Source organism: Podarcis gaigeae, assembly GCF_964106915.1.
Source record: "Podarcis gaigeae genome assembly, chromosome: 8".
NCBI lineage: Eukaryota > Metazoa > Chordata > Lepidosauria > Squamata > Lacertidae > Podarcis > Podarcis gaigeae.
Window position 1 is genome coordinate 70,487,476 of NC_139684.1, and position 15,810 is coordinate 70,503,285.

Here is a 15,810-nt window from a genome sequence, read left to right on the forward strand (position 1 = left end):
AAACATGGTTAGAAAAGCAGTTCATAAGAGTCATAGACCCAAAAGTGCTTTCTGCTTGTGGCAGGACAGTTCCGCATCTCACACTAGAACAGTTTAGTGAGGAAAGTGAAACAATTTCCAGATACATTAGGATGTATCCAGTGCAAGTCTTGCTCAGAGTAGGTTCATTGAAATTAATGAACATCACTAAGTTAGGGCCATTAATTTCAGAACTGCTATTGGACCTACCTGCTGTAACACTGCATGAACTCCTGCAAGCACTATTGGGTATTTTCATTCTGCTCACAGTTCTTTGGAGCCAAAGCATAGTTACTTGAACAAAAGAGGTTTGGAGCTTTGTTTCTTGAATTCTGGTCCATCGTGCTACATGGCAAATGCCCCCCCTCCCAAAAAAGGGCACTTGTATAGTTACATTAAAAATTAAATAAGAAAATTAACTTCCAGAACCCAGACGTATCAGTCCAATAAAAACACTTTCAACAAACCCAGCAGTCTTATATTTGTTTCTTACGAAACGAGTTCTCCCCATTTAAGTGACTCAAGAGATTTTCAAACCACATGACTGTACTAGAATTTGATGGGCCTTTCTGGGTGGCTGTTCCTTCTGCTGCTAAAGAGTGCAAAATAAAGTCTCTGCACATGATACCTTGCTTATCTGATGGAAACATGTTCAAGGTTTTTGACACATTTCATTTTAACATTTTATTAATGTTGAGTAGGCAGTACCTCCCATAATTTCCTGTTTGGGAATGAAACTGGCAAACCATCTTTCTTTTCGTTTTTTGAAAAATGGGAAAAATTCAAAAGCAGTTTGTGATATGGCATTGTAGTGTGCTCTTAAAAATAAATAAATAACATCTGGGTACACACAAGTCCCTGGACACTCTCAACTAGCTCTTTCGATTGGTTTGATGAAAATATAATCTGATTTCAAGGTAACAAGAATGACAAACTTTCTCAGTGCCTGCAGACCTATTGGAGCCAAGTTTTTGGTTAGGAAGAAGGATCTCTCGCTTCCCTAAGAAGAATTGTGGTTTCATCACCAGACTTTAGTGGAAACTTGACCCTTTACAGCAGGGGTGTCAAACTCAAATTCATCGGGGGCCGCATCAGCAGTTTGGTCACCCTCAAAGGGCCAGTTGTATCTGTAGGACTATGTGTCCACTCTTTATTATCATAAATTATTGTCACTGCATTCAATTATTACTGTGACATTTTTGGGTTATTTGATTGTAGTTTATGGTCCCTATACCACTGTAAAGTGACACAGAAGTGGTCAGTATATCCAAAGTTTACCGCTCAGACTTTTAAGCAGAATAATAAGCAGACCCCCCCCCCTAATAAGCAGACCCCCCTCCCCCGCCCACATACATCATATGTACTTACAGTACAGGAGAGAAGGGTTCAGGCAGCCATTGGATCTGTCACATCACAGGATGGCATGAGCTCAATATAAAAACAAGTGGAGGTTTCCTGAATGCATGTAAAGTGGAGGTTTCCTGTGTAGAACGGCCGGTGCCGCTAGAGGGCAGACGTTCTCTGGCTTGTAGGCTGCCGCACATGCGCTGAAGTGGCGGCTTTCTTGTGTCAAAAAAAAAAAAGCGAGAATAAAGGGTGAAGGCCGGCGGCCGGCGGCAGCTACACGGGCCACATGACGAGGTCTGGCGGGCCGGATTCGGCCCGCGGGCCTTGTATTTGACACCCGTGCTTTACAGCATTGCCGTAGTTCATTCTTCCCCAGTCTGGTACCCTCCAGTTGTTTTGTACTATAGCTGCCATCAGCTGTGATCTGTACGGTTGTGCTTTGTGGGGATGATGGGAGTTGTAGTCCCAAAACATATGGAGGATGCTAGATGAGGGAAGGCTGCCACAGTTAAATCTAGAATGCTAATTCAGTTTGGGGCGGAAATGGCCAGATTTCTAGCAGCCAGAAATGGGGAACAGGATGTTTCCCAGAGGGTTGGATGCAAAGAGAGAAGTTTTATACCGGAGTTCATATCAATGCTCTTATCTCAATCACCACCTTCTCTTTTGGCAACTCATGCTTTCAAGGAGCTGTGTTTTGAACATGACACAGGTCGGCTTAAAAAGAGAAGCAACCTCCACATTAACAAGCTGTTTTTGAATTCAGATAAACTGAAGTTTTGCTGTAGAGTGTTTAACAATCACATATTCTCTTGACTACTTCATTTTAGCTTACTTCATAAAACCTTAAATGAATTATCTAAACATGCCAATAAATTTTCTTTGCCTTCCTTTGTTTTGGCACAGTTAACCATTTTCCCCCCTACCAGCTTGAACCTATTTCATCCTTGCCTTCCTAGGTTCCCCAATTTCTACTATATGTTTGCGATTTCTCAGTGTAAAGGGGATTTTACCTAGATTTCTGCTTAATCCTGGAGTTCCTGGGTTCTTCTAGCTGTACTAAATTTTAGAGGAGTGTGTATAAACGAAATACCTTCTTTCTAGTCATTGGCAAAGAACTTCTAAATTGGACAGAAAGGATCTAGTTTTTCTGCTAAGAAAATTGCTTAGGATATAGCCAAACCAAGTTTTTCTCTCCTTAAATGTCTTGTACCACACTCTTCCTGGGAATCTTCAAGGGCCCTTCAGAACTACTACAAATTCTCATTCAATAGTGGCATATATTCCAGTGAGAGGTGGTGGACTCTCCTTCCTTGGAGGTTTTTAAGCAGAGGTTGGATGGCCACCTGCGTATATTATTTAGTTGAGATTTCTGCACTGCAGGGGGTTAGACTAGATGATCCTCGGGATCCCTTCCAGCTCTACAATTCTATGATTCCAAGAGTTCCCACATACTTTAGACCAAGGCAGGATTTACCAAAGTGGCACTCTCCATTTATTCTTGGACTACAATTCCCATCACCTGTGGCTGTTTGCCATGCTGGCTTAGGTTGGTGGGAATTTGAACCCAGCTGACTGAAGGGGATCTCATTGGAGAGGTCTGGACTAAGACTAGCTCTCACCCTGAACAAAAGTTGTTGTTTTTAATGGAAACAAATATGCAAGTACAGGTGACTTACACGGGGGTTATGTTCCAGGCCCCCTGCGTGCATAAGTGAAATCACGTAAAGTGGGGAGTGCCCTCTAAACTCCCTGTCTTCAATCCATTCCAAAATACTGTATCCAAAAATATCTACAACTAGATATAGTTGCCGGGGCCGGCAGGAGGCTGGAGGGCGTGCGGTAAAAGGGCTGCTGTGCTACCTCGTGTGTCAGCTGCACCTCCTGCTGCACCTCCGGTCTCTTTGGGTCTTCCTCCGCCTTCACTGACATCTTCTTTGGGCTTCGGAGTGGGTCTCCTTGCAAACCATGAGGACTCTTCTCACTCCCGCCATTTCCAGGTATGAATTGAATTAATGAATTATTTCCTGGTGTTGTGCATATACATGGTTGTGCGTGAGAAAATCACTTGTAAGTGGGGGGATGCCTATCAGTGAAATCCAAAAGTTCTATACAAGTAATATCCAAATTTCACATAAAATTGCAGGGTGACTTTGCTCTTTGGAATGCTTCAATCTTCTTGTCCCCCCCCTCACTTTCTCTCAAATGTAACTACTTATCTTTGCCACTTCTGTAGTTTTACAATATCGTAGCTAACCAGTGCTTCAGAGCAGGTGGGTTCCGTACATTGTTGGCTTGACACCAGTATTTTTGCAGTAATTAAAGCATTCTGTTTTAATGATGATATTCCAGTACTAATCTTATAACCAAGCATAACAAACAGTAGATCAGGAGGAGCTGCCAGAAAGATCACCACCACATACCACAATTCCTCTCTCTCTTTCTCTCTATATATAATCCATTTAATCAGGTGGGGTAAGAAACCGTTGAATGGTATTTTGTAACATTTTTCCTTAAGCTTTAACAAGAAAAAAAAGGTTTTAACTGAAATCATAAACTCTTTCAGTGGAGATAAGTGGCTGAAAATGTGTGTGCTGATAAGTGTTGTGTGTATTTATGTATAAATTGCACATAGATAGCTCCTCATTTCTAAACAGTTAATAAAACAGCCAAATATTAATGAAATAAAAGGGGCGGGGGAGGGGAGTAAGATTTTCATAAAGACTCTGATGTGGGTAACTGCATTTAAAGGGGCGTGTTTGTGAGCTACACAGTCCTGAATACAGGAGCAGAGTGGAAGTTTGGTTAGCTGAGAAGAGGAACATCTTTGCAGTGGACTGCGGCAGATCTTTTTGGAAATGGCCCTGCTTCCATAAAAATATGCAAAAGCTCTGGTTGGCTTGTATTCCTAATTGCACAGTATGTCAACTTTTAGTAGAATTATTTGAACCAATTTTCTTGACAAAACCTTGCTAAATTTATAGGGTTGTTTAGAGCATTGCCTTCACATTTTATTTTTTAGTATCCAGTGACAAGTCTTTTCCTCCTTGTTAAATACAACTTTGCTGGAGCTGATCCATCCATCAAATGTTGAATTCCACTGGTATAGCTACATTACATGGAACGCTTTCTAGTAACAACTAGTTTTTGTCAATTGAGATATGTTTGTAGAACAAGTTTCAGCTGCTGAAGAACTTGCAGAGAACATCGTAACTCCTGGTGTCCAGCTGGTCAAAGGTGCTGTCAGTTTTCAAGAGGAAGAGATCACAGAGCAAAGGCATGTGTGTACTGGAAATCGAAAGGTAAAAATTAAATAAAAAGCCACCATAAAGGCTTCGTACTGAATTGGAACGTGGGTTTAAATGGGGAGAATTGCTGTACATATAAAAGGTACCATTTTCCTTGGACTGAATCTTTTAGACTGAGGGTTTATCCACACTTTTGCATGCTCCCCGTGCCTAGAAACCACGAGTCCAAGTGGTTTTCTGTTTGTCCCACCACTTTCCCAAGGGAAGCCTGCTCTCTAGTGCTAAATCGGAGCAAACATCAAATCAGTTCTAAAGAATGAGTATTCCTGGAGGGAAGTGGTGAGACAAGTGGATGAGCTCTGGGGACAAATATTCTGTCAACAGAACCCGGGCAGATTTAACTTTGGCTGGACTTTGTTTGAAGGAATCCTTTTGGGAATGTTAGCCTAGTTCTGGCTAGATGCCAAACTTCTCTTCCTTGCAGTCTTTTCATAACTCAAGGCTGGTATTCAAAGTAAGAGAGTATGAAGTTATTTTGCACAGTCAGTCCTTTGGTCCATTTAGCCCAGTACTGTCTATTCCCCGGTTGATGTTCAGAAAGCCTCCTGGAACAACAAGGGGTTATACTCCCACTGCCCAGGGTCATGTGTTCTAGATAGAGATAGCCTTTTTTCCAGGATGCAAAAGCATTTAATGAATGCATATCATACACTTTGCCCAGCTGTCAAGAACTACACTGAGGCCTTTTGGATTCTAATGTTTTGAAATACCAATGGAATACTTTTTGTTTGTATAATAGTTTTTATTAATTTTCAATACAATAAATCCACATTACCAAATTACAATCCAATTAAAAAGAAGAAAAGCGCCAGTTATTCAGACACCAAATGAATCAATACTTTTTGCTAAATATATGCTAGATTGACAAGTATTCTCAATGACTTGCCTCTGTTGAACCTACTGCTAAGTGAAATCCAATTTCTTGTCGTTCAGTAGCTAGCAGTACTAATCTTAAGTCATGATGCTGGCTGGAAAAAATTTCCCAATTTGTGCCACAAAGTCCCGGTATCTTTGCGGTAGAGCACTTGTTTTCCACGAAGAAGTTCTCTAATCCCTTTTATCTGGAGGTCACAGGAGTAGCTGGAAACCGCAGGAAGGGAGAGTGTTCTTGTGCTCAGGTCCTCCTTGTGGGCTTCCCACAGACATCTGGTTGGCCACTATGAGAACAGGACACTGGACTAGGTGTGCCAGTGGCTCTTCTCGTGTTCTTGTCCCTAGCCAAAAGGATCTGTGAGACTGAAAAGTGCACTCACACATGCACACACCTGTGACTCAGTCAGTTTAGACTAGTAGTGGGAAAGATTTGCCCTCCCTGCCCACACACTCTTGGGATTACATCTCCCATCAGCCCAGCAAACATAGCCAGGAGTCAGGGATGATGGGAGTTTTAGTCCACCAACAGCTGAGAGCCAAAGGTTCCCTGTGAACTACTGAGCGTGCTAGCTCAGTGGTCGTAACATTGTAGAAGGTGACTTCATGTGCTCTTCGTATGTTCAAGCATCAGCCTGGAATTTATGAGCATTTTATGGTTAATGGTTGAAGTAAATAATCATTATTGCTTCCTGTTTCTCCATTAGGTATATTTCCCCCAAATATTTGACATCTGGAAGAGCTACATTTTACAGCAGGGCTGTTCTGTTAGTACCGTTAAAACTCTGACTGCAATTTAAAGAGTTTGGCTCATGCAGTGTGCTTGCAGTATTCTGGTGGAATTTTTTTATTTCTTCAGTAAGTTTCAAAAGCAGTTTGCCACAAGGCATGGAAAGCTGCTGTTTGAGGAAAATTGGAACCTTTTCAGCTTAGGCCACTGGCTTTACTGCTTATTGGAGTCTGGCCAAAGTAATCCACTCTTAGCTCAGTTACATTGTTGTGGAAAATAAAAAATGAGCTAGTAATATTTTTTGCATGTGAGGTGCCCTGTGTTCAGGACTTAGATTATTAAAAAAAGAAATTAAGGACAAAGACCTCAACATACTAGCAAATGCTGGTGCATCTGCATTTAATTCCAGGTCCTGTCATTGATTTGAAGGTGCACCTAAGGTTTCTCCCCCCCCCCAATGCAAAAGTAAGTAATTTAATCTAAACCAGCGTCCTAGAACGTCTGTCCTCCTGAGCCTCTAAGGTAAGAGCTGTTCTCCCTCCCTTAATAATAATATACTTATCCTGCCATCTGTATTACTGGAAGGGGGGAGAGAAGGGGTGAATGCAAAATCCCTATTTTTGTACTCTCCACAAAGAGCTCAAGCCCACATATGAAGATGGTACAGGCAGCTTACATTATTAATGAAATTTATATATTCATTGTTAAGAACATAAAATTCAGCAAGCAGCTTAAGCTCTAAATAAAAAATTGCAATGAGCATCTCAATCCTGGAAGAATAAGCACATGAGAATAGCACCAGGATAAGGAGAAATAAACAATCAGAATATAACAGGTACCCATTGTAGGGTCATGAACTAGTACAGTGGACACTGGTTCAAACGTATTTCAGATTCCCACATTCAGTAGCAAGCTTTCACTTAGCATGAATGAATCGTTCCTTTAAAGAGGCTCATGCCCTTCTCCCTGGAAGTATTTCAGTTCAAGCAACCTGTAAAGCAGGGGTAAGGAACATGTGGCCCTCCAGATATTGCTGAAATTCCCATCAGCCCCAGCCAGTGTAGCCCAATGGTCAAGGATGATGGGAGTTGTAGTCCAACAACAGCTGGAAGGCCACAGGTTTCCCATACATGCTGTAAATAGCTTTCTTCCAGTGGTTGAATGGGCAACAAAACCGCAGGTAAGTGCAAAGTGTTGCATATTCGGTTTTTAAAATCCTGAGTAGCTCTGAATATAAATGAAAGTGGCTGTGACTATCAAGAAGGGAGATCTTGAGGTTGCGATGGAGAACTCGCTCAAAACCATCCTCATGTTTGGAAGGGGATTGGAAATAACATGACAAGTATAATGCTGCTGTATAAATATATGGTGAGGCTATACTTGGAATAGAAAGCCCAGGCGTACCCATTTAATGTTGCAAAACGGGCAGAGGTAACTTTATGCGACTTGGGAGTAAGTCACGCTAGTTCAACGGGGATTGCTCACAGATAAATTGGTACAGAATTGCAGCCTAAGGGTTCAGATCACTTTCGCTATGAGAAAAGGCAAACTTCATTTACAGCTTTTTTTGGTTGGGGGGCGGAATGACGGGTACAATAAGAAGCTATACAATTATGAGATAAGTTTTCAATATAAGAACTCAAGGCTCATTCAATGAAGTTGATTGGCAGTAGCCTCTGGACTGACAAAAGAAGGTATTCTTTCACATACTGCATAATTTCGTAACTTGCTACCATGAGATGTTAGTTGCTTATAAAGGAAGGAAGAACTTGGAGACTTTGCCAGAGGCTGCTCTATTGGAGCCAACAGACTTCTCTCACTTGCTCAAGGGCTGGATCTGACTCCCTAAGGCAGAAAATCAGGAGTCAGCTAACCAGCTTTCAATGTGGCAGAAAGGTATGTAAAACCAAAGAACAAAAGGCAACCAGAGGTATGCTTGCAGGAGTGTCAACCTGGCCGTGGGTGCCATGCAGTGTGCATGGCCCTGGCACCAAAATTTGAGGGTACCCGGCCCCTTCGTGGGGAATTTTGTGGGTGCTTGGGCACCCAGGGCCCCAGGACTTGGCACATATGAATGGGTTCTGAAATGGATGGATTTGGTTGCATCACAACCCATGTGCTTTAGAGCCAATCAGAAGAGCTGCTTTTGCTTATTTAAAAAGATACTTATGCCTTGATAATTCAGAAGATTCTCAAGGCAGCTTACAACATGACTAGTGAGCCTATTCCATGCTTATTATAGACTGTTCTTGTACTGAGCAAATAAACCAACAAACAACTGGTAGCAGGTCATATAAATAACTATTATTGAGCATTCTGCTGTATGCTGGCTGGCTGTCCACTTAAACTGGAGCAAGATGAAACTACAAAGCACCCAATATTTAGGGAGGGGAATAGTTGTACCAGAAGAAAGATGAATATCCTGAAGTCTGTTTTATAGTCCATGTAAATTATAAACATTTGCTGCAGATTTAAAAACAATAATAGGCACAGCTTGGTCAAAACAGTTCTACTTTAAATGGTTGCATTTTCTTTTTGCCTATGGACATTGTCCCAGATGTGCCAGGTGCCTTTCGTATAACTGCTTTGTGCAATTGGGATTTAAGTGCTTCCTTAACTTTTAGTGATTGACCCAGTTTCTTAATCCACAGCTTGGCTTACTGTGTCTTGTTTCATTTACCTTTATGGTCCAGTGCTGAACAATGGCTAAAGAGTTCATCAGTAAAGTAAGAGCAAACCTAACATGGAAGCTTAACTAGTTGAAGGTTGTGATTTATTTATCTTTAAAGAAGCCAGAAGCTGCATTGTCTGCTATTGGTTCCTTTCCCCCTACATGGTGTACCCACTTACCTCTTCCAACTAACTTTTTTAAACCTCAGCTGACAGACTTGCCTGTGATATCCGTAGCAACTAATCTCTAATCAACTGACTCCATTACAGTGGTACCTCGAGTTACAAATGCCTCAGTTTACAAACGCTTCAGGTTACAAACTCCACTAACCTGGAAGAGTTACCTCGAGTTGAGAACTTTGCCCAGGATGAGAATGGAAATCATGTGCTGGAACAGTTTCAGGTTAAGAACAGACCTCTGGAATGAATTAAGTTCGTAACTAGAGGTACCCCTGTATAGGGGAAAGCAAGACCATCACATTTCTAAAATTAGTATCTATGTTCTTTTGTAATCAGATAGGCATGATAGATACTAGAGAACAAGCATTTATAGCTTTATATGTTGTCTGATCAAATATGCGCGAAACACGGGCAGCGTGTATGGCTTGAAGAGAGGCTCCCCCCTCTAAAAAAAGCCCCAGTAATTGTGTAATATAGCACTTCATACTTATTTTAAGTAGAGGCTATATGGAAAACAAACCTTGTTAGACATTTCAGGTTTTCCTGAGCATCTGAAGGATCTTTGGAAATAAGTTCACTAACACCGTACTAATGTGAAAAGAAAGTGCAACATTCCATTGTTGTTTAAAATACTACTAATATTTTTTTAATGGCGAAGCATTAAAGATATTACTTGGAAAATCCCATATTTTATACACTGAAGTTGGCCCACTATGAAGCTGGTTTAAATATTCTTTTCTTTTGGGATTCCCCCACCATTGCCACCATTTCTTATGTGGACTCAAATTATGAATGTTCTGTTTTCAACTTTGCTAGCCTGTCTGGAAAACGGCTAGAATTCAATCAGTAAATAACTAGGAGAATTAAAGTAACAAATTAAAAGTAGTTAACTCTCTTGTTTCCTTAAAATGACATGTATAGTTGAATAAAGACCACAGATCAGGTTTGTTTGTATAATTGCAGCTATAATGAAAATGTCTTGCTTATGCTGTGAAACCCTGAAATTTCAGAAGTGTCAAATGAGGAAGACAGAAAGGTCCCTTTGGGGACTCTATGCTGCTATGATTCCTGTGATTCTGGAATGATGACACCACCCAGACCTGGGAAGACAAAAGGGGTGAGTTAGCTACTGGGTTGACTTCTCGGTGGGTGGAAGACCACCCATCCCAAATAGGCAAAGTAAGTGTTGGCAGGACCCCAAAGAACCAACGCAAAATGCATACCTGGGACAACCCTGATTCTTGGCTTTTGAGTATGCATCTAGTGTCAAGGTTAGACATTATAGGGTATTGGCCAAGGCTTGGCAGGCGCCCACTGCCAGCTCCCCCAAGTGAGTAATGACAAGAGCAAGGAGGAGAGCAGTTGCCTCTGCTCACATGCACACTTTGTACAAATACAATTTGCGCATCACATCATTTACCCACAACTGAATGGTGCCTAGCATCATGGATGTGAATATTGGGGGCCCCTGCGTAGCTTAGGCTAGGATTCTCTCCCTGACGTGCTCATGTTTCATAGGCAGCATTGTAATAATGAATTTCTACCCACCCTCAATCTCCCAAAAGACAAATTCTATGCTATTTTTCTGAAGGCACACATCAGAAAAATGAGGTGTGCATCCTAGAACAGTTGGAGAAGGTTTTACACCATTAGCCAGTTCAGGTGCTCTTAGTCTCCCAGCTACCATCACATGGACCAGGTAGGTGAGTTGGTGCTCCCGGTTTCTGACAGTGCATTCCCTGCTCCCCCTTTCCCCCAGTCCTGTGCTGTGGAGGGTGGTGTTACACCTAAGAGGTAGGTGGCTGGGTGAATGAAGGCCTGCTGTTCCTACTGCAATGGTAATATGTTGGTAGCAATGCCTGAATAAGGCTTCTGTGAAAATAAGAATTGGTTGCAATAAAAGTATCCATTTCTGAATCACTTCAAAATTGGGCATTGCTGAGTATTAACCACCCTTTTAAACATAGGCCGTTAGGCTCACTTGTTTAAGAAGTGAAAGCAGAGATCTTGAAGAATACAGGGTATTTTAATACAAGGATGGGTGGTGCAAAAAAAAAAAAATTACATAGGACAGATTGCCTTGAAAGATACGACATCTTCCAATTGGGTTGTGGAGTTACCGCAAAGTGCAAGATGGGTATAGTACCTCCAGCAAAGAAGTAAGAATTAACTGCGGGAAAGAAATTTATATTTTGTGTTTCATTTGCCTGCCTAACTCTGTGTAATTGGCTTGTTTTCCTTAAATAAACACTTTTCCGAAGTGAGTGTGTTGTGGTCTTTTCCGAGAGTCTGCTTGTTCCTCCTCAGAGAACTTTACAAGGATACACGATGCAGTTCTGTTGCTGGGGATCAATAAGTTTGGTGTGGGAGACTGGGAAAAGGTGCACATAAAACACTCAGCCCTTGGAGGAAGAACAGGATAGAAGTGAAAAATACATGTCACGCTTTCTGTTGTTGGCATTCCCTTATTAACCAATGGGAGGATAGAAAATTCTGCTTGCATTTTTGGGGCTGGCTGGTGGATGCAGGGACAGCTGCTCAGAGATATGCTCTGATGTGTAGGAGAGGGGGCAGGGGGTGCTCTGTTGTTAGTGCCATGGGAAGCCCCCCTACAAAGGAAAATAAAAATCCTTCAGGCAGATGCTTGTATGCTCAGGATGTGGGTCTTAACATTTTGGGTTTCATTTCATCATTGGCCCAACTTGGCATCTCAGAAGTGGACAAAGGCTACTTAAGGCTCTGTATAAAAGCTGAGGCTCAAAAGTGATGCAAAGCAGCTGTGTGTGCTTAAAGTGTCTATTTAAACAGCTTTTTTTAACAAGTTGATGCACATTGGTTTAATTAACACATCAATTGCTTTGCATATGTTTTATCATAACCGCTTGTCCACACAATGCTGCATTAGTTGTGCAGCAAGTTTGATTCCGCCCCCCTTTTTCGTTTTCATAGAGACTACTTCAAGAGCGTTGAATGAATAAACATAATAAATAACACTTACATCACAAGAAACTTGAGTGGGACAGCTTTCTGTCTCTTTCCACATACAGGGAGAGGTATATGGAAATGGTGCCTCATTCAGTTTAACGTCTACTTGAGTGGCAGCCCTTATCCAAACAGTTTAATTTCCAATAAGGTAAATGAAAACGGTACCATTTTGCTCAAGGTAGATTGGAATTAAATTTGCTTTTCCTCCAAGGAATATTTGTCGGCACTGCACTGCAGAGAAACAGGATGATTATTTCCAGTCTTCTGTTAAAGATATTTCTTTCTTTTTTGCAATGCTGATGATTCTTTTTTAAAATTGGAGTCCCATTTAAAGAAAGGTTATTGAAATACAGTACTGTTTCTTACATGGCTGGCGTTTTTATAAAGCTATAACCAAACACCTAAAAACCTCAGAGGGGAATGAATTGATTTGTTTTCATTTAAAGTGGAAGTGCAAAATGGGAATGGATTTGGTTATTGTAAGAGTAGGGCAACAGAGTGTGTTTAAACAGTGTTTAAAGGCTGGTTAATGGTATAAAATACTGGAGAGGAAGAGGTTTGTTTGTTTTTTAAAGGAGAGCTTGTTTGGAAGAAATGCCTTCAACAACACTTTTGGTAGAGGATTGAATACTAACTTGTTCACAAGGCTATGGGTAAGTGAAACAAATTTTCAGTTAACACAATTTACACCAAGCACAGGGCACAATTACCTGTTGGTCTCCTTTTAAGTTCCAAACCTAGATTTGCCTGAGATGTGGAGCAACAAAAAGTGCAGTAGAGAATAAGTTCTTAAAATTTATTGCAGGTTGTCCTGGAACTCAGCTGCAGGTTGTTTTTGTTTTAAATTTTTGATTATTCATAAATAAAGGATAAAAAGTGTGGAATAAATAAACACAACAAACTACAGTTGAACATTGCAGCTGCAGTCTTCTTGTACGCTTTGTGCAGGTTGCCAAAAGTGGCAACTGCTGTAGTTTTTAGTCAACAGGGGTGAATAATAGGAAGTCACAATGAGTGGAAAATTCAAACTGTCCCTATTTCTCCTCCATACTTGGAGCGGAGTAGTTCCACATACAGGCCAGGGAAGGTTATGTTGACGCTGCTTCATCAGTAAGGCCTGCATGTACACACTTAGAGTGCATATGAAGGATGTTGTAATAAGTTTATCATTGGTCTCTGGTTGTACAGCACATTTTTGTTACAAGTGTATATTGCTGGGGAAGTGTATATTTCCTCGGTACAATTTATAGCAGACTGGACTTCTTGCTTTACTCTGCTGTAACCAGCTACCCAACTTTACACACAAACAGATAACAAGGTGTATGTGGGAGTGCATCAAACGTAGTAACAGAAAAGAGAAAACTGAAGCTGGTTTAAAGTGCAAAGGGAATCGCTGGGCCAGCTGAATTAGTTAAAAGGGGGTGGGAATTTGCTTAGTAATTCAGCTGCATAATCCCTTTGGCCCACTAGATGGCACCACAGTTCTAGTTAAATGCCGCTTAGTCTCCTGAAGGTAAGTTTGGCTTTTCATAACATCGATTCACGTCGTTGATTTGCTACCTTTTCAGCCATTCAGCTGCATTCCTGCAGTTCATGGATTGGAGCGTTTGTTGAGGAAAAGCGAAAAGCCATTGGCTGTTTAAAGATGAGCATTCTACCATTGTTGATAAAGTTGTCCTTTGTACTTAAAAGACGGCAGCTAACACGGCTGTTAAGCTTCTATGCACTACTTGCCAAACTGTTCCCCAAATAATAGCTGCTCAGAAAGGGAATGGGGTACAGGCAAAGGTGTACTTCATCATAGAATCTCCATCATGGAATTGTAGAGTTGGAAGGGACCCTGAGGATCATCTAGTCCAACCCCCTGCAATGCAGGAATATGCAACTGTCCCATAGGGGGATCAAACCTGCAACCTTGGCATTATCAGCACCATGCTCAGTCTGACCGACTGAGCTATTTAGGTTTATCCTCATTTCCTACCCATCAGACTCTTATAAGAGAGTTAACCTACATGACTTGAGACTGCTGTACCCCAGATAGCAAATTGACTCTGCACATCTTTCAGTGTGTGGTGAAAACTGGCCTAGTGACATCTGCTTTCCAGAGGAGAAGGGCTGTTCTCCAAAGATTTCTACTTCACACAAACTAACCTTACTTTGCCTGCTTAGACAAGGAAGTTCAAAGCCTTACGCTGCAAAAAAAAAAGCAAAAAAAAAAAAAGCCATTGACTTCCAAATCATTTCTTTTTCCGCTTTGGTTCCCTTAAATCGTCTTGCACAAAACAGGCCTTGGAACACATCATGCCGGCTGAAATGTTGGTGTAACTGCAAACAGGAAAAATCTTATGCCCTCTAATGCAGCAGTGGGGAAAACCTTCAGCTTCACAGTTTCTGGAATAGACCCACCATCTTTCCCGATTGTGGCCATGGTAGCAGACGGGAGCTGTGGACTGCTGACCTCATCCCAAGAGCCACAGCTTCCCTATCCCTTAACCTTTCACAGATAAAAATGGAGACGTGATTATAACACCCTTGCAGCCAGCAAGGATTGTGGCTGAAGGTGACTCCTCCATTACTCATCAGAAATTTGCCATGTAGAAAGCAGAGAAGATTCCCCCTGTTGCTCCAGGGGGGAGGACTAGAACAGGTGAAAATTGCATGGAGGCAGATTTTGGCTACAGGTTGGGAGATGCTTCCTATACAGTGAGAGCTGCTTGACAGTGGAATGGAGACTGTCTTGAGATGGTAAGATCTCCTTTGCTGGAGATGCTTCAGCAGAAGTTGGGTGGCTGCAGGATTCCTATGTTGTCCAAGGGCTGAACTATATAATATTATAATAATAATTTATTATTTGTAACCCGCCCATCTGGCTGGATTTCCCCAGCCACTTTGGGTGGCTTCCCCAATTCCAAAAATACACTAAGATGTCACACATTAAAAACTTCCCTGAACAGGGCTGCCTTCAGATGTCTTCTAAATGTCAGGAATTGTTTATCTCTTTAACATCTGATGGGAGGGTGTTCCAGAGGGCGGGCGCCACTACCAAGAAGGCCCTCTGCCTGGTTCCCTGTAGCTTTGCTTCTTGTAATGAGGGAACTGCCAGAAGGCCCTCAGCGCTGGACCTCAGCGTCCGGGCAGAACGATGGGGGTGGAGACGCTCCTTCAGGTATACTGGACCAAGGCTGTTTAGGGCTTTAAAGGTCAGCACCAACACTTTGAATTGTGCTTGGAAACTTACTAAGTGACCGTCAAGAGTCTCTTCATTCTGTAGGGTTCTGTATTTCTTTTAGAATAACCTGCCCACCACTGTTTCAAAGGGTTGCATTTTTATGTTTCAAGATTTGGAAAAAGAATGGCCCCACGTAATTTTTTATTGTCTACTGTTCAGAATCAGCCTTGCTGCCCTCTCAAATGGTAGACTGTAATATAGGCACCTTAATGTGCAGGTATATGGTTTTTCATCAATGATGAGGAACCTCAGGCCTGGGGGTGGGGGCTACATGAAGTCCTCTAGATCTCTTTCTGACCCCCTGCACTCTTCCCCAGGCCACACACACCTCGTTGACCCTGCTTTCTGCCCTTCTCAAATAGTTTTGCCAGGTTAGAATGTTTCCTTGTCCATGAAGGGTGACGATGCAAGCCTGGTTGGAGTGTGTGTGTTTAAAAATCTAACTCTTCATGGCTGGAATACAGCCTACTGGA

The 15,810-nt window shown here is 41.9% G+C and overlaps 1 long non-coding RNA gene across 1 annotated transcript; it reads right to left on the minus strand.

Annotated features, from left to right (window-relative positions):
* Positions 1–398: 398 nt before the first annotated feature.
* On the minus strand, positions 399–14,323 carry LOC310850000. Its single transcript, XR_014567185.1, has 2 exons — positions 1,701–14,323; positions 399–1,059 (listed from the first exon to the last, which is right to left on the minus strand). It is a non-coding gene; the product is annotated as an uncharacterized lncRNA (long non-coding RNA).
* Positions 14,324–15,810: the final 1,487 nt, after the last annotated feature.